At 54.0% G+C, this 23835-nt stretch overlaps 1 protein-coding gene across 2 annotated transcripts in view; it reads right to left on the reverse strand.

Annotated features, from left to right (window-relative positions):
- The window catches only part of PHC2 (polyhomeotic homolog 2), a 137707-nt gene extending 122385 nt beyond the window's left edge, over positions 1 to 15322 (reverse strand). For both annotated transcript variants that reach the window (XM_074933998.1, XM_074933997.1), the window contains exon 1: positions 15096 to 15322. The gene's annotated coding sequence lies outside the window, so the exon portion shown is untranslated. The remainder of the gene's footprint in view (positions 1 to 15095) is intronic.
- Positions 15323 to 23835: the final 8513 nt, after the last annotated feature.

Here is a 23835-nt window from a genome sequence, read left to right on the forward strand (position 1 = left end):
TAGTGCAGGAGCTGCGGGCATGAAGCAGACTATGGGAGTGCTCCTAAGAACAGAGCAACAACTCCTACAAGAGGCAGCATTATATGCAGGGTGCTTGGACTGCACTCCACGGATGGGAGAGATGGGTTGGGGGTGTGGCAGATGTTATTAAATACACACACAGTGATGGCAAAGATTCCTGGGCACTGCCTGCAAGAGGCAAGATGCCACCCCAATGCCCTGGCAGAATTCAAACCTAACATAAGAAGAACATAAGAATGGCCAGACTGGGTCAGAACAAAGGTCCATCCAGCCCAGTATCCTGTCTACTGACAGTGGCCAGTGCCAGGTTCCCTAGAAGGAGTGAACCTAACAGGTAATGATCAAGTGATCTCTCTCTTGCCATCTATCTCCACCCTCTGACAAACAGAGGCTAGCGACACCATTCCTTACCCATCCTGGCTAATAGCCATTAATGGACTTAACCTCCATGAATTTATCCAGTTCTCTTTTAAACCCGGTTATAGTCCTAGCCTTCACAACCTCCTCAGGCAAGGAGTTCCACAGGTTGACTGTGTGCTGAGTGAAGAAGAACTTCCTTTTATTTGTATTAAACTTGCTACCCATTAATTTCATTTGGTGGCCCCTTTACAACCCGCTTCTGACCTAACTCTCTCCCTGCCATTGCAACAGGGGTCGAGGTTCTTCCTCGCTTCATTCCCTGAAGTGCTGTGCAGTGTTGCAGTTCCCCAGTCCCCCCAGAGGGGCTGCCTGGCTCTTCTGGCTGATTCCCAGGCTGCACAGAGCTTGGTACAAGCAGCATGGTTCAGAAAGCCCTTAGGCACGCTCCCATCAAATGTAAGATCCTCTCCATCCTCCTTGAATGGGGAAGACAGCGCTGAGCAAACAGCTGCATCTGCGACCTGCCTGAGCGCCTCTTTGCACCAGACTGACACCAGCATGGGCAGCACTGGTGAGGTTATGCCGAACCCACAGCAGTGTCAGTGAGGGGGGCCAGGCCCAGATCCTAGCTCCCAGTGCAGGCCTCTGCCCGCACCTTGCAGCACGTGCAGTTCATTTGATGGGTGTGCCTAAGGCAGCAGGGCCCAGATCCCCAAAGGTATTTAGGCTCTTAACTCCCATTGATGCCAGTGAGAGTTAGGTGCTTAGGTACCTTTGGGGATCTAGGCCCAGGGTAAGAGGAACGGAGGGCAAAATCTAGTCAAGCACCTTCCTACCTGTCCTGGCATGGAGACAAGAGACCCTTCCTGTTGCAACTTTGGGAGAGCTGGCCCCACCGGGGAAGCTAGACAGAAAGTGGGGATGGAATGATAAAAGGAAAGGAGAGAAAAGGGCAGGGAGATCAAAGTGTCTGGGGCACACTAGTCCCTGTGAGAAAATCTCTGCTGTCTGGTACCTCTGGGGTTGCTCACACCTAGAAGGGTCAAAGGCACAGCAGCCCTTGGAACTGTTTTACTGATACACAGCCCAGAATGTGCCGCTCCTAGATTAAGCATATTCACGTGCTCCTGTTCCCGGCACGAACAACGGGACCTGGAGCCTCACCGGGTAGGAAGCCCCAGACTGCCTGTGCCTGATGCGCGGAAAAGCTCTACCCATGGCCCTGGGCCAGTGACAGTTCTGCACTGTTGTGCTTCGTGACGCAAATTCTAGGTTGCTAAGAATTTCAGCCTTGGAGCCCGATACAGTCTCACCCCGCCCCGGAGCAGAGCTCTGTGCAGCTCTCCAGCTTGTTTCTCTCACGAACAGAAGCAGGTCCAATAAAAGATATGACCTCCTCCACCTTGTCTCACTAATGTCCTGGGCCGACGCGGCTGCACCACCACAGACATTCTCCCCTGTCAGACACTTATGGAGGAATAATGAGAAGCCCCCCAGGCATTAATGTCTCCCAAAGTCAGTGCCTTCCAGTGGAAACACTGAGAGCCCCTTATTTCCAGAAGTGATGGTAGGTGAGGCCAGGAGAGACACCAGAGAGACCGGCACTGCACCATGTACCATGGAGAACACCCTTATATCCCCTGAGAGCACCATGGGCTGCAGCCTCACCCTTGGAGAGCAGCATGCAGAACACGGCAGCACCCCACAGCCCGGATCTCGCCATAGGAGACCCCTATGGGCTTCACTTCTATACCACAAGAAGCCCGGTGGCTTGTCTCTGTGCAGTGACAGCACCACAGACAGTGCTGCAGGGCACCGCACACTCTGGAGAGCACCAGGGGCTGTACTGATGTCCCGTGGATGGTGCCATGGGAAGGGCTGCACTCACAGTCAGGAGTTGTGGCCTGACATGTAACTAAGGCCCACGGCGCAGCCTGTACGTGTACCACGGACAGCACTGCAGGGCACCACTGACCAGACCTTTGTACCACGGGCAGCACTGCAGGGCACCACTGACCAGACCTGCGTACCATGGACAGCACCCTGGAGACTGCTGCTGGCCAGCTGTACCAGGGAGAGCCCAGGAGAGGACTTTGGGGTGCCTGGGCACCATGGAGAGCATGGCAGGCTCCCCCAGGCCATGCCCAGGGGCCACTGGCTGTGCCCTGGGCACTCACTCTCTTTCCAACATGTTTTTTCTTTTCCAATAGCCCCTGCTCATGAGGGGGAGGGGCAACAAGCTAGGAGATGGGGGAGGGGCTGGATTTTGGCAAAGGGGGTGAGGTTTCTGGAGGGATATTTTGCATTTTCCCATTCCCCAGTGCGAGTTGGATGGGGGTCGTTCCCCTGACAGGTCTGTTTTAGGGGCAGAGAGAGGACGGAGAGCCATGAGACAGGCAGGAGAAGATGGATGGGCTTGTGGTGCATGCAGCACAGGGTTTTGGTTTCTTAGCCCCAGCCACACAAAGGAAGACGCAGGAATTGACTGTATGTATTAGCATCTCCCTGATGTGCCGAGATCTCGCATATATTTGCTTTTCATCAGTGAGAGCAATCCTCCCACTCTCCTCAAACAGGAAGAAAGTCCCTACTACAAAGCTCCCGTCCCTCAGCACAGGTGGCTCGCGGTGAAGTAAACAGAGACACAGGCTTCAGCTAAGCTCATTTGACTGACTCCAGATCCTGTCCTCTCTGCAGACTCCCTTTGCAATGCCCAGTGTCCTCCTCACCCAGTTCCCAAAGGGTGAGAGCAGGTTGGTACCAGGCAGACATCTCAAGCAGGGAGCTGTTCCTCTCGAGCAAGCCAGAGTCTGAGCTCCATGCACTGGCGGATCTGGAGTAACCTCACTGAAGTCGCTGGGTGCTCAGCACTGCGGAAAATGGGTGCCTAATTAAGGATACACGAATCTGACTTTAGGCCATTTTTAGAAATCTTGCCTCCAGTGATTTCTTAGTTGCCCTGGGGTACTCAGGGCTCTGACTGCCACATCTCAGGACCTCTGCTGAAATCCTGCATTTCCCCTCTCTCAGGTACTCCCATGGCCACCATCACTGATGTGTCACAGCATCTCACAACCCTTAACGCATTTATCCTCCAACACCCCTGCGAGCTAGGCCTATTAGCCCCATTGCACAGATGGGAAACTGAGGCATGGAGCTGTAATGAGTTACTCAAGGTCACACAGGGAGTCTGGGTTAGAGCTCACCTCTTCCTAGCAGCTCAGGCTAGTGCGCCAGCCACTGGGCCAGCCTTTCTCCAGCCTTTGGATTTGTTTAAAAAAAAAAGGCCCTGCCCAACAGCTCTCAGAGCTAGAACATCAGCTCTGAGCACTTTCACAGCCACTCATTGCAACTGCAGAGACCTACCCAGATTCAGCCACACCCTTATGGCAAAAACACACCATTCAGCTGTGCCAAAAAGGATGCCCCTTTCCTTACACTGCAGCCTCCCCCGGCTCTCAGCAGGGAAGGAGAAGCCAAAGATTCCAGCAGGTTGGCACCCAGGGTTCAGAGGAAGAGGCTCTCACGTAGAGGGTACTGTGCCAGCAGCCCCCTCCCCCTCCCAAGGGAACCCCTCCACTGATTACAGAATGCCAGTGAGGCACTAGGTTACTCTTGACCTGAGTCTCTAAGCCACCCAGAGTCCCGCAGGCAGCCAATACAGGTCACAATGCACTGAGGTCCTGGGATGGCCAGATACATTCTACTCTGACTGAATTTTGGCTGCAGCCCCATGTCAAATCATCAGCAGTCTAGTCTCAAGTGCCACAGATAATGGTAGTAAGGTCTGACTCTGGAGAAAAGGCCTCAGTCTTGTTGCTGGATCCAGCCGGAAAGCACCACCCTGGTCTCTGCTGCAACCTGATCATCTAACAAGGCCCCAAAGTTGCAGACTGGAGGGACAAAGAGCTGACTCTGCCTCGGAGGGCTGACCCTGCACCATTAGCAGAGTCTAGGGGCTCCAGCTGTTTCACTTATTAAACAGCAGGTGAAGGGGTGACTTGATCTCAGTCTACAAGTATCTACACAGGGAACAGATATTTAATAGCAGGCTCTTCCGTCTAGCAGAGGAAAGTTCAACACGAGCCAAGGGCTGGAAGTTGAAGCTAGACAAATTCAGACTGGCAACAAGATGCACATTTTTAACAGGGAGGGTAAATGGTTCTCATCCAATGGTTACTGGAACAACTTACCAGGGTTGTGCTAGATTCTTCATCACTGACAATTTTTAACTCCCGATTGGACATTTTCTCAGAGCTTTGCTCTAGGGATTATTGTGGGGAGCTCTCTAGCCTTGGTTATACTGGAGCTCAGATTAGATGATCACAGTGGTTCCTTTTGGCCTTAGAATCTCTGAATAACCAGTCACGAGAGCTGACATTTCTACAGCATCTTTCACCCGGAATGGTCCCAAAGCATTTGATTACCCGTGAATCTGCATCCTGGCAAGTCATTTACGCCAGTGCGAAATCTGACTGTCTGGTCTTCTAGAGCTTCCCACTCATTGTACTGGCATAATGACAATACAAGCTGCATCTGTGCAGGGCAATGGGGAACCTGGCCCAGTACGTACACTCATTGCTGAAGCGCAGCCACTGCTGAAGTGGAAAGCACCAGCCGTTTAACAGCATGCAGTGACACGATCCAAGCCAAGGACAGGAAGTGAAGAATACTGTATCCAATTGATGTGGAAGGCAGAACCTAAGTTCTGGATAGAATGTACCTGTCCAAGATACCACAAAGTCTTACAAGAGGTAACAAGGGACGGGCAAATGTAACCCACACACCTTCTGGGTGTGGTGTTCTGACCCATCTAGTGGCACTGAGACCACTTAGAAAGAGAGCGAGCTTATGAGTTTGCTCTGCAGCTTTAGTTAACAAGCAGTTGGCTTTTAGCTCATGCACAAAGGTCCCAGGTTCAATCCCGCCCGGCGACAACTGCGGGTCTGTCAGTGTGTGACGAAGTGGGACTGTTCTTAATGTTTCCTCTGAATACTGTAGGTGTGCCTCAGTTTCCCCTATGCATTTCTTAAGTCTCTAGGTGGTGGGATAAGGGTGTGTAATTGTTGCAGAACAAAGGGCCAGTATACATAAATGGCCGACACTCTGTCTCCTGGCAACTGATGGCCTGGGCTCTTCCCCCCTGCAAGGTGATAGCTAAAGGTGTTGGAGAACAAAGGAATCAGGTGACCTCCTTGCCTGGGAAAGGGACAAAGCCCAGAGGAGGAGGGGCTGGAAAGTGAGTCAGTTTTGGGCTGGCTGGGGACGTGGAGTGAAGTGCAGACGGGGTTGTCTGGCTCACTGCCCCCCAAAATGGACCCGGCTGAGGGGTCCTGTTCTCTGTACCTACAAGCACTGTTTTAGACCATATTCCTGTCATCTAATAAACCTTCTGTTTTACTGGCTGGCTGAGAGTCACAGCTGACTGTGGAATTGGGGTGAAGGACCCTCTGGCTTCCCCAGGAGCCCCACCTGTGCGGACTTGCTCTGGGGAGCTCACGTGTGGAAGGGGATGCTGAATGCTCTGAGGTCAGACCCAGGAAGGTGGAAGCTGTGTGAGCTTTTTGCCTTGGAGACAGTCTGCTCACAGAGACGAGGCTCCCCCAGAGTCCTGACTGGCTTCATAGGGAGCAGTTCCAGAGCATCGCCCGGGGACTCCGTGATAACTGGTGGCAAAGGTGGGATGTACTGCACCCCGTGGATGGCGTTTCCTGCAGTAATTGACTGGGGAACAGTAAAATGAAGGGGGGATAATGAGGACCAGGCATTCTGAAGGCTCAGAGAGGGACGGTTTCAGGGGGCAATTAACCCCTGTGTGTGACCAGCAAGAAGGACTTTTGCACTAACAGGGTCCCCCTGGGGATTGCAGCTAGCGGTCCCAGGGGCGGAGGAGTCTGCAGCTCGACCCTGGCAAAGAGGTGGTGACCTCGAGAAGGGCTGACACACTAGGGGTTCTCCCTGGAAACTGTGGGGAGCTGAGAGCACACAGGCCTGTGAGTCCACAGCAACTTGGGAAGAGTGGAGTGATGGCCTCTCACCGTCTCCTTAAGAAGGACATTGTAACCCTGTGCAAAAAGAGAGGGTTATGCATTGGAAAGTTCACCAAAGCACAGCTAATAGTGCAGCTGGAGGACTATGACTGCTCTAAGGAGCAGATTCCTGACCCATATGGGGCTACAAGAGGATCTGGGAGCAGCTGGAGCAGTAGCCAGGCAACCCCAAGACTCCTGTTCTCAACCAGACAGGGGTCTTCACGATTGGATTCCCCACTGGGGGATCAGAGCTGAGTCCAAGAGAGCAAGAGGACTGTGAGAGACAGCGAGAGCCCGAGAAAGAGCTGCAGGAGACGTAGCAGCAGCATGAACTGGCGATGGTGGAGCGGAGAGGCCTAGGGGACCTCCCAGGGGTGAGTGGGGATAGACCCCAGGGTGCCAGTTCTGCAGGGAACCTTGAGACTATATTGCTGCCCCTGGTTAAGGGGGGTGGGATGTGGATGCCCACCTCACTGCCTTTGAGCAGGCTGGTGATTTGAACCAGGGGGATGCTGCGGAAAAGTCCCGGTGTCTAGCTCCCTTGCTGGGTCCCAAGGCCATAGACTCCGTCAGCCAGATGGGTGGGGTGGTGGACAGGCTCCCGCTCCTGACCCCAACCTATATGTCTGTGTGGAGTCTCCTGGGTTCAGGCCCCTCGGATCCCTAGTGGGAGCGGAAGATGTACAAAGATACAAGTGGGCAGGCCATGATTTTATATCTCTGCTCTCCCAATATCCCTTGGGACATTTCTGACTTAGAAGTACAAGTACTCAGCAATGAATCCCTAACACCAGCTCCTACAACATCGAGGTGTCCCTTAGAGATTTTGATCAGGCCTGACACTACCTGGTTTATGAGGTCTAGTCTACACTGGCAATGTTAAAGCGCTGCTGCGGCTTGTGTAGTGTAAAAAGCCACCTCCACGAGGGGCGCGGCTCCCAGCGCTGGGGCACCATCTACACGGGCGCTTTACAGCGCTGACACTTGCAGCGCTCAGGGGGGTGTTTTTTCACACCCCTGAGCGAGAAAGTTGTAGCGCTGTAAGTGCCAGTGTAGACAAGCCCTCAGGCCCAGTGACATCGCACCCCAAAGGTAGCATGGCTTAGAAGCAATAGAATAGAATAGAAGAGCAATAGAAGAGCACTGCACATTACACAGAGAGTGCAATTCAAATGAAGGGAGTGCTGGTCTCTAGCCATTCAGTAATTGTCTCAGAATCAGTCACTGCAGTTGAGGATTGGCTCTGTTAATTACAAGAGCTGCCTAGTCTCTATTGAGTGGCCGGGTGAGTCCATGCAGGTAAAAGAATAATGGATCCAAGTCTTCTAGGAACTAGGTGGGCTAATTAGGCCTTTCTCTTTTCATCCAGGCTCCAGGTAATTTAGAGGTGAATCAACAACCCCTCCAATTTACTAGTTAACTGCACAGAGTCATTGCAGTCCAGATGGAGCATCTATAGGGCTAGGTAATGAGTCCTGTCTATAGGAATTTAAGTCATAATGTAGAATTCTAGAGCAGGGATAGAATTCTCTAGCATGGCTCAGAAAAATTATAGAAAAAGCTGATCTTCAGTTGATCTGGCCCACAGATTTTTAACAGACAATGATTACTTTTTCTGTAGCCTTTTTGGACCATGCTAGAGAATTCTATTCCTGCTCTAGAATTCTGTAGAATGTCTATAGGCAGGATCTCATTTTCTATTAAATTCTGTAGGTTTCCTAGAACAATTTATATCCATCGCATTCAATTTCTATAGACCTATTGCTGTAAACATGCTACAGAACTTTTCCACATGAGTTTGAGCCAATTCATTCAGTCACGGAGCAGGACACTCACTCATGTCAATCAATGTTTTTGTCTTCTGAGCTGCAGAATCTTTTTTCTGGAAGAAGAGAGGTTCCCAGCCCTAATTTCCACACTGGAGACCTGGGGGAAACCAGTGAGCCCTGGGCTGGGATTCAGGAGGCCTGGTTTATATTCCTGGCTCTGCTACTGGGCTGCTGGATGATCTTGGGTCAGTCACATCACTGACCTGTAAAGTGGAGATAATGATACTGACCTGCACTCTAAGGTGCTTTGAGCTCTAGGGCTGAAAAATGCTAGATAAGAGCTAGGTATTATCACTACTTGAGTGCTGCAGGTTTGTATTCATCAGCAGGCACAAATGCCAGCTTTCCAAGACTCCAGCTATTGAATTTCGCTCTTGCATTTTATCAAAGCCTTCTCAATAAAGTTCTCTCCCTTTCATTGCCACTTCTCAGAGAAGGAACTTTAGAAGCAACAGAAAAAGACTCAGATCACAGGTAAAATCTCATTAGTGCTTCAGAAAATGTCAGGGCCCAAAATCTCATTAGTGCTTCAGAAAATGTCAGGGCCCTAAAGGAACAATGGCAAAGATCAGACACATGGATGGTCACACGCCTTCTCACTCTTTCCAGGTACATCCTGATTGTGAAATTCCAGGCCATAGACTTACACTCAGATATATATAAAAAAGCTGGATAGTATGATCAGCCACACATGGCCCATTCCAGTATTTGCTGCATGGGCCCAGCACTTGCACGGTGCTGAATGTCCTTTCATCTCCAAAGTCAATGGGAGCTAAGGGTGCAGAGCACCTCACAGGCTCGGGTCCCCAGTCCACCTTTTGAATGCTACTCAAACGTACCATGAGAGAAAGAATTTTGTGGCAACCTTTTGGTGCTGTTTCCTTCCTTTGCCAGGGGCCTCCAACACAACCAGGCCTAGTAGCCCCTTCCTCCTTTCCTCTGGGTCTTTTCCTACCCTACATTTTTATACTCAAACCATACGCTTTTTGTTAGCACTATTTAGCTTCTAGGAAAGCAACCTGAGAAACCCTTCCTGGGTTGCCGTTAGCTGCTGAAGATCATCCCCTCAGTGTGGTCGGGCATGCAGGAGTGAAATCAGGAAGGCCAAATCACACCTGGAGTTGCAGCTAGCAAGAGATGTTAAGAGTAACAAGAAGGGTTTCTTCAGGTATGTTAGCAACAAGAAGGAAGGCAAGGAAAGTGTGGGCCCCTGACTGAATGAGGGAGGCAACCTAGTGACAGAGGATGTGGAAAAAGCTAAAGTACTCAATGCTTTTTTTGCCTCTGTCTTCACGTACAAGGTCAGCTCCCAGACCACTGCACTGGGCAGCACAGCATGGGGAGGAGGTGACCAGCGCTCTGTGGAGAAAGAAGTGGTTCAGGACTATTTAGAAAAGCTGGATGAACACAAGTCCATGGGGCCGGATGCGCTGCATCCGAGAGTGCTAAAGGAGTTGGCTGATGTGATTGCAAAGAGCCATTGGCCATTATCTTTGAAAACTCATGGCGATCGGGGAAGTCCCGGATGACGGAAAAAAGGCTAATGTAGTGCCCATCTTTAAAAAAGGGAAGAAGGAGGATCCTGGGAACTACAAGCCAGTCAGCCTCACCTCAGTCCCTGGAAAAATCATGGAGCAGGTCCTCAAGGAATCAATTCTGAAGCACTTAGAGGAGAGGAAAGTGATCAGGAACAGCCAGCATGGATTCACCAAGGGCAAGTCATGCCTAACTAATCTAATTGCCTTCTATGACAAGATAACTGGCTCTGTGGATGAGAGGAAAGCGTGGACGTGTTGTTCCTTGACTTTAGCAAAGCTTTTGACACGGTCTCCCACAGTATTCTTGCCAGCAAGTTAAAGAAGTATGGGCTGGATGAATGGACTATAAGGTGGATAGAAAGTTGGCTAGATTGTTGGGCTCAATGGGTAGTGATCAATGGCTCCATGTCTAGTTGGCAGCCGGTATCAAGTGGAGTGCCCCAAGGGTCGGTCCTGGGGCCGGTTTTGTTCAATATCTTCATTAATGATCTGGAGGATGGTGTGGATTGCACTCTTAGCAAGTTTGCAGATGACACTAAACTGAGAGGAGAGGTAGATACGCTTGAGGGTAGGGATAGGGTACAGAGGGCCCTAGACAAATTAGAGGATTGGGCCAAAAGAAATCTGATGAGGTTCAACAAGGACAAGTGCAGAGTCCTGCACTTAGGACGGAAGAATCCCATGCACTGCTACAGACTAGGGACCGAATGGCTCGGCAGCAGTTCTGCAGAAAAGGACCTAGGGGTGACAGTGGACGAGAAGCTGGATATGAGTCAACAGTGTGCCGTTGTTGCCAAGAAGGCCAATGGCATTTTGGAATGTATATGTAGGGGCATTGCCAGCAGATTGAGGGACATGATCGTTCCCCTCTATTTGACATTGGTGAGGCCTCATCTGGAGTACTGTGTCCAGTTTTGGGCCCCACACTACAAGAAGATGTGGAAAAATTGGAAAGAGTCCAGCGGAGGGCAACAAAAATGATTAGGGGACTGGAACACATGACTTCTGAGGAGAGGCTGAGGGAACTGGGATTGTTTAGTCTGCGGAAGAGAAGAATGAGGGGGTATTTGATAGCAGCCTTCAACTACCTGAAAGGGGGTTCCAAAGAGGATGGATCTAGACTGTTCTCAGTGGTAGCTGATGACAGAAGAAGGAGTAATGGTCTCAAGTTGCAGTGGGGAAGGTTTAGGTTGGATATTAGGAAAAACTTTTTCACTTGGAGGGTGGTGAAACTCTGGAATGCGTTACCTAGGGAGGTGGTGGAATCTCCTTCCTTAGATATTTTTAAGGTCAGGCTTGACAAAGCCCTGGCTGGGATGATTTAGTTGGGGATTGGTCCTGCTTTGAGCAGGGGGTGGGACTAGATGACCTCCTGAGGTCCCTTCCAACCCTGATATTCTATGATTCTATGGTCTAGAGTGAGGGCATTAGCTGAGAGACCAGTTGTACCACTGAGGGGTTGTACAGCCATGGGCATGTTCCTTCCCTCTCTCTCTCTTTCAGTTTATCCAGTAAAATGGGGCTAATGATATTGATGAACTTGGAGATCTACGAATGAAAAGCATTAGCTATACAATCCCCCTCCATGTTACTTACAAGGCACATACCACTGGACTATCTGAGCACCTTCCCTAGCCCAGCTCCACAGAGCCATTATCTCCACTTTACAGCTGCTGAACGGAGGCACCCAGAAACTATGGCCCAGATCCTAGAGAGGCACCCAGGTCTCACTGAAATCAGCCGGGCTTAGATGACTTGCCCCCACTCACACAAGGAGAGGAGCAAGGACTTGATCTTGGTTCTTCTAAGTCCCATGCCACTGCCTGAATCACTGGGCCATCCTTCCTCCCTGTGCAATAAGGCCAAGTCTACACCTACAAATTACACTGACTTACCTACATCACTCCGGGCTATGACAGATGTCATGCTTTGACTTAACTGCTGGTGTAGATGCATTTAGACCAATGGAAAAAGTCTTCCGTCAACCTAGTGACCGCCTCTCAGGGACGTGGATTAACTACATTGGTGGAACCCCCCTTCCGTCAATGGAGAAAGTGTCTACACTATAGTGCTACAGTGGCACAACTGCAGTGCCGAAGCTGCACTGCTGTAGTGCGGACGTATCCTAAGAGTCACTAGCAACCAGGTGAGGTTGTGTAAGTGAAACACTTAGCCCCACAAAGCCCTAGAAGGGTGAGAACAGCCAGCTAAGGGACCCTTCACTTGCTTGCCATGCCACTCATCCCTCCCATTCACCACTCTCACTGACGCCACGGAGAAACTGTCTTCCACCTTGCAGACAGAAGGACACACGGTGTCCCTGTAGCTCACACCGTAAGGCCGAACCATGGCTCTGGCCTTGTGCTTTCCCCTGGAGCACGTCCCCTATCCCAGAGTGTGATATTCATTTTCTTGAGGAGGGAGCTACCCACTCCAATATCCATATTCCACACCACCCTCTGTTCCAAGCAGGCCTGTGCGCTCACCAGCCCGGTCAGCTTATCCTCCACTCAGGATGCTTTATTGTAAAAAGCTGACATGCACAGTCTAGCTTCTTAACCTACCAACCAATCAGGTGAGACTCTGGAGTGGACATGCCTTACACAGAGCCTGCATGTCAACCAACTTGGGCACTCCCTGGCCAGCGGGGACATGAACTCTCAGATGGGAATGGCCTGCCCTAGCTCGCAGACTGGGGTCCTGCCTGCAGTCACATCCCAGGCTGTCTGTCTGGTGCTCGGAGCTTTAACCAGAAAGGATTTTGCAAATCACCTCCTTGAAATCAGCTTTCAGGTCTCAGTGGAAAAACCAGGAGAAAGGCTCTGGACTTGGCCTCTGTTCAGTCCAAAGAGGATCCAAAGAGCTTGCTTATCCAAGCCAGATCTTGGAACCTTCAGTCAACATCGGTCTCCGGGTGCTAGCATAACACAGGTTCATTCAACGCCTCTGCCTCCTCACACCTCGAGGGCCTGATCCTCCAGCCTGTGCTCCAGAACAGATTCTGTTGATGTCAAAGTCCATAGGAGTTTTGCCATCAACCCCAATGAGTGCAAGTTTGATCCCTCAATCCTTTCACAGGCAAAGCTCCCACGGACTTCAGTGAGGCTCTGGACAGAAGGATTTGGCCTGAGGTTTCCAAGCTGTGAAGAATCAAGTGGGGATTATGAGAGCCCCAGGGATCTACTCTCTTGAACGCAAGTAAAGCCGTACACAACAGGAAATATGTCCTCAAAGCGGGGCGGCTCTAGCTGTTACTGCCAGCCATCCAGCAAGCTGCAGGCACATCCCATCCTGCTCTCTGTCGCTGCTCAGCATTATGTCTAAGAGTCGTGTTCTGGTTTTGGTGGGCCAGCATTCCTCCAGTCCCAGGAAGCAAGAAACCGATACAGAATGAAACAACAACAGCACAGTCCATGTTCTATGGGACCAGCCATGAATTAATTCAGCCTCACAGCCCCTGCTGCCATGTGGGTGAGCGTCACTAACTTCATTTCATGGATGCCAAAGCTGGGGCCCCGTGGGGTGAAGGGATTACAGGGCTGGGAACAGATCCCACAGCACTGGATGCCCAGGCCTGTGCTTAGTAGTGACATTCCTAGCCCAAGTTATGACTGTGTTAATGGAGATACCCAGAGCGAGGAGTGGCAGAGAATGGGCATTGTAAGGAAACCAGCCACTTACTTTTCTCTTTCCTCCTTTGTTTTTCTCTAAGCAGATCCACTCATAGAAGGAAGGGCCCTAACCCTGGCTATGCCCTAGAGCTGGCCTGGAGCATCTTGCTGATACAATCATCAGGTAAGGCAGGTGGAGAATGCTACAGGCCAAGGAAGGAATCCGTCACCTGGGAGTCACAGAGAAGCTCATCCAGCAAACAGCTGTAACAAATCCACCGTGTCCTAGGGCAGGGGGAGGGGCAGAACCCTTGAGATGTCTAAGGTCAGCTATGAACACACCGGCTGATTGCCCCTGGGTCTGTGCCATAAAAATGTCTCAAACAATCCAGCCTGGATAGGCTGCCATAAAGCAAACCCATCAAGCGGCCTCAATGGGCTACTGGCAGGCAGACCAGGGAGCGAAGAGCCATGTGGAGAAGGATCATTCAAGGAATGAGCTGTGTAATCTATCAGCACTTTGTTGGGAATGCCCAGGAACCACAGCTCCATGCCTGCTCTTGGTACACAAGGGGCACCGCAGGCAGACCTGTCCCCTGTGTACAGCAAGGCAGATCTGTGCTCCGCAAGCCTTGGGGATCCACATCAGGGTTTCACCAGCCAAGGACCCGGGGCAGCTGCTGGGCCAAGGCGAGTGCATGAGAGAATCCAGGGTAGGGTGACTAGAGGGCAAGTGTGAAAAATCGGGACAGGGGGTGGAGGGGTAATAGGTGCCTATATAAGAAAAAGCCCCCAAAATCGGGACTGTCCCTATAAAATCGGGACATCTGGTCACCCTAATCCAGGGTTGGGTTATCTCCACCAAGAGCACATGGAGAAGCAACAAACAACAATCAACCCCAGAGCCACAAAAATTCCCTCTGCCATCGGCTCCGAGCCTGCATCAGCGGCACTAGGGGATCAAAGTGAAATGTTCTACAGGGCACTCAGCAGAGCCATCAGACAGTCACAGCCAGCTGCACTGGCTCCCTTTCCCTCACCGGCAACTGCCACGAAGCCGGGGTTGTCCCCATGGCATGGTCCTTGCGGACGCGAGCTAATCAGCGTGCCATATGGGGAAGGGAGGGCAGCAGAGAAAGGGCACCAAGAGACAAGATTAAGTATTAACCCTTTGCAGACAGGGACAGGCATGGGGGATCAGCCAGCACGCTCGTCCAGAGGAATGAGTGTGAGCAAACGCCCCTCCAGGAGGCATGCCCCTGTCCTAGGTCACTGCTTTAAGGTGCCACAAACATTCCTACTATAATTATGTTCAGCCTTTAATTACAGTCCGGTTTTAATTAGGTGACTGACACCTCACAGGTCCCTTTGGTGGCTGCTTAAAGTAGCTAGTAATAGCCATCCTTTACACTTATCTGGTGCATTTCATTTAAGCATCTCAAGGTGCCTTACAAAGCTGGGCCAGAATGATCACCCCAAGCAGAGAAACTGAGGCACAGAGCAGGGCAGGGACTCAGCGACGAGAACCACGAGTCCTGACTCCCAGCTGCCTTCTCTACCCACCGAACACTGCTCCCTTTCATGCCCTGGGCCCAGACACCTCTGGGTCACGTGCTCTGGAGCCACGCACCCAGCCTGCGGCTCTTGGAAGGCCAGCGGGAGGTGCGAAGCCCGCTGCCAGGGCCAGGGCCCCGCGGTACGTACCTGCCGCCTGCGCGTGTGCAGGGCATGTGCCACGCAGCTTAGCGCGCTGCTCCCACCAGCCATGACAGTCTGGCCTCCGAAGGGTTAAGCTGAAGGTGCTTGTGCGTGGAGTGGGCTCTGGCTGGGCTCCCCTAGGCCAGGGGCCTGAAGCCAGCAGAGCTCAGCCTGAGCCAGTGCGCCCGGGCCCTGCAGCTGCTCCCTGGCTCCCACACCTCGTCGCCTACCAGTGGGCGCCTGGCGGTGCCCTGCTCTCCTGCTGCCTCTCCCCGTCAGACAGCCGAGCAGGGGAGAAAAATGCCATAATTCATTAGCATTCCAGAGTGGCTCACGTGCCTGGCGCCGCCAATGGCCGCTCCAGCCGGGCTGGCCTGGCCCTGCCTCCTCCCGCTCCTGGGAAACAGCCTTGGCAGGTCAGTGGAGCTGCAGGCCTCAGCCACTCTCCATAGCAACAGGGGCAGGAGGAAGGGGGGCGGTGTGGGGAAGAGCAGAATTCCCTCCCCATGGAGCTGCCATGGCTCCAGCACAGCGCCTGGGGGGAGGCATTTGTGGCTGGGGGATGCGGTGCCACCCAGTGCCCCAGCTGCCCCTGGGGGATCGGCCCCCAAACCCTGACCCCGTTCTGCCACACAGCCCAGCTCCTCAAGTGCTGAGCCCCACCGACATGACGGGGGCGAAGAGATCTGGAGGGCAGAGAGAGCCCTGCCGCCAGGCGCTGGCCAGCCCGGCGCTGGCAGTGGGCAGACGCCAATGCTGATGGGCAGATGCCGGCCCCACTGGGCAGATGCTGGTGGTGTGGGACAGACGCCAGCCCACCGGATGGATACTGTCCCCACTGGGCAGATGCTGGTGGTGCGAGTCAGATGCTGGACCTGCTGGACATGTACTGAAGGTGTGGGGAAGATGCCAGCCCACTGGGCAGACACCACCCTCACTGGCCAGATGTGGATTATGTGGGGCAGATGCCAGCCCCACTAGCAGTGAGCTGGCATCACTCCTCTTTGAGACTCCTTTTGGCGCTCTGGGCTCTGCCCCCACTCACTGTTAGGCCAGCGGCACGGGGCCCATGTTTTGGTGGCCACCGCAGAGTGTGTTGTGGAATGGGTGTAAAAGGGATTGTTTATGGAGGCTGCTGGTCACAGCCAGATGCTGTGGTACCCACTGGCTTGCCAGTTCATGCAGTCTGGGCTGCCTCATTTTGCCTCACAGGGGCTCTAGTTCTCTGTCGCCCTCCATCTTGTGCAGCGTGGGTGTCAAGTGGCACCAGTGTAGTGTGGGTGTCAAATGCTCCCACTATGAGGTGGAGGGGGTTAAAGCCATTTGCACCTGTAAATGGTGGCAAGATGCAATGGGGTGTCCACCGCACGGGACTGGAAGAGGTTCAGGTGGCCAGGCAGGACTATTAACTCCAGAGGCTGCACTTGGAGGAAGAGCCAGGGAGCAGGGATTGATTGCTGGGCAGGAACAGGCAGGGCCTCTAAAGCCAGGAAACTGGCATCAGATGGGGAGGCAGGGGAGCAGCTACTGGGAAAGGGCAGGAAATCACTCCTGAGAGGAGGGAGCCAGGACTGGCAAACCCGGGGGGCGGGGGGCAGGAGGAAGAGCAACATGGCCTGGGAGTGAGCAGGCCACTGTTGCTAGAGGTAGGGTCCCTGGGCTGGAACCCAGGGTAGAGGGCAGGCAGGCCCGGGTTCCCCTGCCAGCCACTGGAGGAGAGGCATGGTCAGACCTGTGAAGGGTAGACTGCCACTTCATCCAGCGGGACTTTGATGCCCCTGGAAGGGGAAAGCGTGTGGTGACCCGGCTGGAGGGCTGAGTCACAAAGAGGAGGCTGCAGTTCCTAGAGCGAGAGGGGCCACAGGGTGAGATAGGACCGGGGAAGACACCGCCAGAAGAGGGTGTAATGCCTGGCACAGCTAATTCCCAGGATGTCCAGGAGGAGGCACCACTAGCATTGAGTGAATTCTGTGACACAGGGTGGTGGCGAATCAGACTGAGCACCTCCCTAGGCCCTGCTGCTGAGTACACTACGGATACTAAGGGGTGGAAGTAGCTTCCACTGGAGCACTGCCTCGTCCTACCCACCCACAGGTTGTCCAGGTTGACATTTTAACCAGACAGTGTCCTGGGCACACTGGCTGGGGAAGCTCTGGAAATACCATCGCACACTCAGGGACTGGTGTCTGTGTGCATGTGAGACTGCATGGGAAGAGTGGGAGGTAGGGCAGTGAGACACCTGCCTTCTCCCTTCCCGCTGCTCAATGGGGAGATGCAAGCCATCTTTTGTATGGCAAATAAACACGAGACCCAAGAAGTCATCTGCACCCCTGTGTGCCCCAGGCTGGCCCTAGGCTCTTGGGGTCAGGGCAAGGAGGCTGCAGCCCAGCAGGGGGACATGTTGTTCTATTCTGTTTATTTTGTTGCTCCTGTTAAACACGCAGGGCCTCACAATGTGTCTGCGAGGAATGGGCTGTGTTAGAGCAGGACCTGCAGCCAAGTGTCCCTGCTAGATGCTCCGCAGGGCAGGCTAGCTCGTTAGCTCCCAAAGTGACATTGCCCTCTATCAGGATCAGAAATAATTCCAAGGCACAGAGGAGCCTGTTCCTGTCATCTCCATCGCTGCAGGAGAATGAAGGAGACAGGACACAGTCCTGATGCACTGGGTTGCTTCTCGAGAACATACATTCATTGACTCCTTATTAGGCAGATGAGCTGGTCTTGGCCATGCCTTTCTATCCAGGGGAATCCACCTATGTGCTCTCCAAGCCCGGGGAATGAAGGAAACGCAGATGGCTACTTGTGCAACAAATGTGGCTCAGTGGAAGCAAGGCAGTTCCTACTCTGGTGCCTTGCTTTTGGAGGGGTGGGGTGTTGACCTCCAGCATTCAGGGAGCTGAGCCTGCCTGGGGATGGGGAAGGAGAACCACATTAGGATGGAGCCACTTTGTTAATTGTGTCTAATTGCTCTGGGGTAGGTAAGCCTATTAATCTGGGGTGGCCCAAGGAAGCATCTGCTGCCTTAGGGCCAGCCAGAGAGTCTGGCATCAAAAAGGACAGTTACCTGTTCTGTAACTGGTGTTCTTCGAGATGTGTTGCTCATGTCTATTCCACGGTAGGTGTGCGTGCTCGCCATGTGCACCGGTGCCAGAAGTTTTTCCCTTAGCAGTACCCGTGGGGGGAGCACTGCTGCGACCCCTGGAGTGGTGCCTCTATAGTACGCTATAAGGGGAGCCGCGCGCTCCTCCCACCCTCGGTTACTTCTTGCCAGACAACTCCGACAGAGGGGAAGGAGGGCGGGATGTGGAATAGACATGAGCAACACATCACGAAGAACGTCAATTACGGAACAGGTAACTGCCCTTTCTTCTTCGAGTGCTTGCTCATGTGCATTCCACAGGAGGTGATTGCAAGCTATGTCTGATGGAGGTGGGTAGAAGTTCACAGATTCCCTGGCTGAAGCACAGCTCCACCGAAACCAGCGTCATCCCTGGCGTGGGAGACGATCGTGTAGTGCGAGGTGAACGTGTGAACTGAGGACCAGGTAGCAGCTCTACAGATATCCTGGACAGGGACATGGGCCACAAAGTTAGCCGACGAGGCCTGAGCCCTTGTCGAGTGTGCCCTCACGATAGGTGGTGAGGGAAGCCCTGCTAGGTCATAGCATGTGTGGATGCACGATGTGATTCACCAGGAAAGCCTCTGGGTGGAGATCGGTTGACCCTTCATTCGCTCAGCTGAAGCAACAAATAGTTGCGAAGACCTGCGGAATGGCTTAGTCCAATCCAGATAAAAAGCCAGTGCCCTGTGCACATCGAGCGTATGGAGGCAGCATTCCTCATTAGAGGCATGAGGTTTGGGGCAGAGGACAGGCAGGAAGATATCCTGGCTCATGTGGAAGGCGGAGACCACCTTAGGGAGGAATGCAGGGTGTGGGTGGAGCTGAACCTTGTCCTCGTGAAAGACCATGTGGGGGGGGTCACAGGTCAGGGCACTGAGCTCTGAAACCAGCTGGGCTGACGTGATAGCCACGAGGAAGGCTACATTCCATGAAAAGTGAGACCAGGAATATGTGGCCAGGGGCTCGAACGGGGGCCCCGTGAGGTGGGATAACACCAAGTTTAGATCCCACTGAGGAACGCAGGTTCTAGCATACTGAAAGGACTGATCTAGCTCCTTGAGGAAATGCCCGGTCATGGCATGGAGGAAAACTGAGCAGCCCTGGACCGGTGGATGGAATGCTGATATAGCCACCAGGTGCATCCTGACGGAGGAAGGTGCCAGACCCTGAATTCTAAGGTGAAGGAGGTACTCAAGGATAAGTTGGAGTGGGGCAGACCCTGGGGAAGTACCCCGCTCCCCCACCCACCTGGAGAACCTGGACCACTTCGCCAGGTAGGCTTGGCACGTGGATGGCTTCCTACTTTCTAGGAGAACATGCCTGACCCCTTCTGAGCACCTTCTCTCCTCCGCATCTAGCCATTGAGCAGCCACGCTGGCAAATGGAGGGTGGCCAGGTTGGGGTGGAGGAGGCGGCTCTGGTCCTGGGAGAGTAGGTCCGGGCCGGAGCGCCACTAGCAAGCTCAGGAGGGTCCCGTACCAATGCTGCCGGGACCAAGCTGGGGCGATCAGGGGGATGCGTGCCTTGTCCATTTTCACTTTCTCCAGGACCTTGCCTTCCGGGAACGGTGGAAAGGTGTAGAGGAATTGACCCGACCTTGACGGGGAAGGCATCTGAGATCGTGTTCCCCCCCCCCCCCCCCCGGAACAGAACCGGTGGCAACGCCGGTTCTGTCGGGTTGCAAACAGGTCTACTTGGGGAGTGCCCCACGCTTGGAAGAGCTGGTGAGTGACCTCCGAATGGAGCAACCACTCATGTTGGGAGGAGAAAACCCTGCTCAAGTGATCGGCCTATGTGTTGTTGATGCCTGGCAGGTGGAAAGCCTTCAGGGAGATGTCATGGGCTATACAAAACTCCCAGAGCCTGAGGGCTTCCTAGCAGAGGGCTGAGGACTTTGCCCCGCCTTGCCTATTGATGTAAAACATCACGGCGGTGTTGCCCGTGAGTACTCTGACCACCTTGCCGCGCAGTTGTGAGCTGAATGCCACACAGGCTAAGTGTATTGCCCTGAGCTCCTTGACATTTATGTGAAGGGACACCTCCAAGGCCGACCACATCCTTTGGGTCTGTAAGTTCCCTACGTGGGCCCCCCAGCCCAAGTCTGACGCATTGGACACTAGGTCTAGCGATGGGGTCGCTAAGGGAAGGGAATCCCCTGGAGCATATTGACCGGGGAGGACCACCATTTTAGCAAGGCGATCACCAGCATCGGTACAGTGAGGACTTTGTCCCACCTGTCCCGGGCCTGGGAGAACTCTGAGGCCAGCCAGAGTTGGAGGGGCCTCATCCAAAGTCTGGTGTGGCGGACCACGTAGGTGCACGCCGCCATGTGGCCCAGGAGCTGCAGGCATGCCCTGGCCGTGGTCATGGGGAACTCTGTGACCGAGGCTATGAGCCCCTTCAGGGTCTGGAACTTGCCCAGGAGAAGGGAGGCTGTGGCCTTAGAGGCATCCAGGAGAGCGCCTGTGAATTCTGTGTGCTGCACCGGAACCAATGTCGACTTGGCCTTGTTTACTAGGAGGCCTAGGTCGGCACACGTAGCCAAGAGCAGCTCCATATGGTCCTGTACCTTAGACCGCAAGCTGACCTTGAGCAGCCAGTTGTCGAGATAGGGAAATATCTGGACCCCTCGGCATCTGAGGTAGGCCGTAAAGACCTCCATACACTTTGTGAATACCCTGGGCGCGGTGGACAGGCCAAATGGGAGGACCATAAACTGGTAGTGGTCCTGTCCAACCAAGAAACGAAGGAAGCGTCTGTGCACCTCGAATATATGGATATGGAAGTATGCATCCTGAAGGTCCAGGGCCGCATACCAATTGCCAGGTTCCAGAGAAGGTATGATACATGCCAGAGAGACCATGTGGAACCGGCATTTGGCCATGAACCGATTGAGGTCTTGCAAATCCAGGGTAGGCCTGAGCCCCCATTTCACCTTCGGGATAAGGAAGTAATGGAAGTAAAACCCTTTTCCCCAGAACTCCCTTGGAACTTTCTCCACAGCTCCCAAGCTGAGGAGCCGACCCACTTCCTGCTCTAGCAGGGATACACGTGACGGGTCTTCCCTGCTGTACCAGGGAGGGGGATGAGAGGGCGGGGGTGAGACAAACTGTAGCGTGTAGCCCTGGGAAATGGTGTTGAGGACCCAAGGGTCCGATGTTATTCGGGACCATTCCGCAAGGAACTCACACAAGCGGTTGCTAAAGGCAAACTTTATTGGTAGGAGGGTCCTCTCAGGAGGCACCCGGGTACCCTCCTGCAATCAGTCAAAAATGCCTCTTGCCCTGCTGCTTGCCCTTCGAGGGCCCAGGCTGCGGGGCAGAGCGAGACTGCCTCTGAGGTCGCCTCTTTTGGGTCTTGGACCTCTTATAGGCCTGGATCGTATCTTGGCTGAGGAGCTGGGGCAGGAGCCCGCGGCTTAGGCTTGTCCTTGGCAGGCAGGACGTAAAGCCTGAGGGTTTGCAGGGTAGTACGTGAGTCCTTCATGCCATGAAGTTTCACGTCTGTTTGCTCCGCAAACAGGTCCTTGCCATCGAAGGGAAGATCCTGCATCACAGACTGCGCCTCCGCAGAGAGCCCGGACAGCAGTAGCCACGACGCCCTGCGCATGGACACCGCTGAGGCCATGGACCAAGCAGCCGTGTCAGCTGCATCCGATGCTGCCTGCAGAGCAGCCTTTTCAGCAGCGGCACCCTCCTCCACAAGCTCCTTAAATTCCTTCCTTTCACACTCTGGAAGGGAGGGTTTGAATTTGGTGCAGTGACCCCCACAAGTTAAACTCATAACGGCTGAGGTGGGCTTGGTGGTTGGCCACCCGGAGCTGGAAACTGGACGACGAATAAAGCTTCCTACCAAACGAGTCCAGCCTTCTAGAGTCCTTTTTCTTGGGTGTGGGTCCTGGTTGACCCTGTCTCTCCCTATGATTTACAGACTCCACCACGAGGGAGTTGGGGGCCGGGTGGGTATAGAGAAACTTGTGCCCCTTTGTGGGCACAAAATATTTGTGCTCTGCCTTCTTTGATATTGGTGCAAGGGAGGCTGGCATTTGCCAGAGGGCATTGGAAATGTTAGCCACCCCTTCGTGCAGCGGTAGGGCCACTCTGCCCAGTACCGAAGACGAGAGGACATTGAAGAGTGAGTCTGAGGGTCCCTCCATTTCCTCAGCCTGGAGTTGGAGGCTCGACGCTACTCGCTTCAGTAGCGCCTGGTGAGCCCTGAAGTCCTCCTACAGTGTGGAGGGGGGTGGGGCTGCAACCTTGTCATCCGGCGAGGGGGAGGAGGCCAGTCTGGAGCTCTGCATGTTGGCCAGCGCCGTGGGATCCACCCCTTGGTCAGACTCCACGTGCGGTGCTGAGGATCCATGACCTGCTGATCTATCCCTTGGAGGCCTGGATAGTGAGGTGGAGGGAGCCTCCAACACCCTTGCTACTGAATGAGCTCCTGGCTGGCACCACTGTCCCTGCCATGGGGGCCCTTGCCACTGACCATACTGCGACACTGGTGGCACCAGCTGGTCGGGTTGGCTGGGCTGGGACGTAGGGGGCTGCGGGTAGGTCGAGGTTGGGGTTACCAACGACCTATCGGTACCATGGGAGCGGTACGATCGATGATGCCGAGAATGACGTCTGCCACGGGACCAGGACTCCGACGTCGAGGAACGGTGCCATCTCGAGCCACTACTTCTCGAGACACTGCGACGCCTAGATCTGCGATGATGCGGAGCTGGCGACCCCCACCGGGAGTCGTGGGCACGGTGCCTCGAGGAGAGAGAGCTGGAGCGTGAATGGCGATGGTGCCCGGGTCGGGAGCGGCTATGGTAGCTCCGATGAGAAGGGGAGCGTGTATGGCGCCTGTGCCTGTCCCGTTGATACTCTCTGCTCGGCGTGGAGCGGTGCCTGGAACTCCAATCCGATGGCACCTGACCAGACAGCCTAGTGGGTGACGAAAGCAGAGGCTGGAGACTGTGCCCTGACAGGACGCTGAGCAGCGAGCAGGCCCGAGAGCGGTCCCCTGACTCGGATCTGTGTTGGGTCGGGGTCGACTGCCTAGAGCCCAGCGGCAGCTTGCCTCTAGAGTGGGGCCCGGGTGCCGGTGGTGCCCCAGGTACCTGCAGAGTCATAATGTCTTGGGCCATCTGCAGAGCCTCCGGTGTTGAAGGCATTCAGACATCTGGAGAGGCCTGAGTCGACGCAACCAGGCTGCTCCGCTTGACATGAGTCGGAGCTCTGGAGCCTGGGGCGGTGGGGGGGAAATGGGGCTGCCCGACTCAGGTCTAGCCTCTCCCCTTGCTTTCTCTCAATGCCGCTGAGAAGATGGGGCCTTTTTCTGTCTCTTAGACGGGGAGCGGTGCCAGCCACTGGAAGGTGCAGGGGGATCACTGTGCACCAAAGACGAGGTGCCCAGTGCCGAATCCGCTCAGTGCACCGGGGTTGGGGCCAGTGCCAACTCCATGAGACGGGGCTGAAGTCTAATGACTCTTTCCTTTTTGGTTCTAGGTTTGAAGGACCTGCAGATCTGACAGGGGTTGCTAATGTGGGATTGACCCAAGCAGTGGAGACAGTTGGTGTGTGGGTCACTTCTGGGCATCGAACGCCTGCAAGAGTCACATGATTTAAACCCGGGGGC

This window comes from Natator depressus, chromosome 18 (assembly GCF_965152275.1).
Source record: "Natator depressus isolate rNatDep1 chromosome 18, rNatDep2.hap1, whole genome shotgun sequence".
NCBI lineage: Eukaryota > Metazoa > Chordata > Testudines > Cheloniidae > Natator > Natator depressus.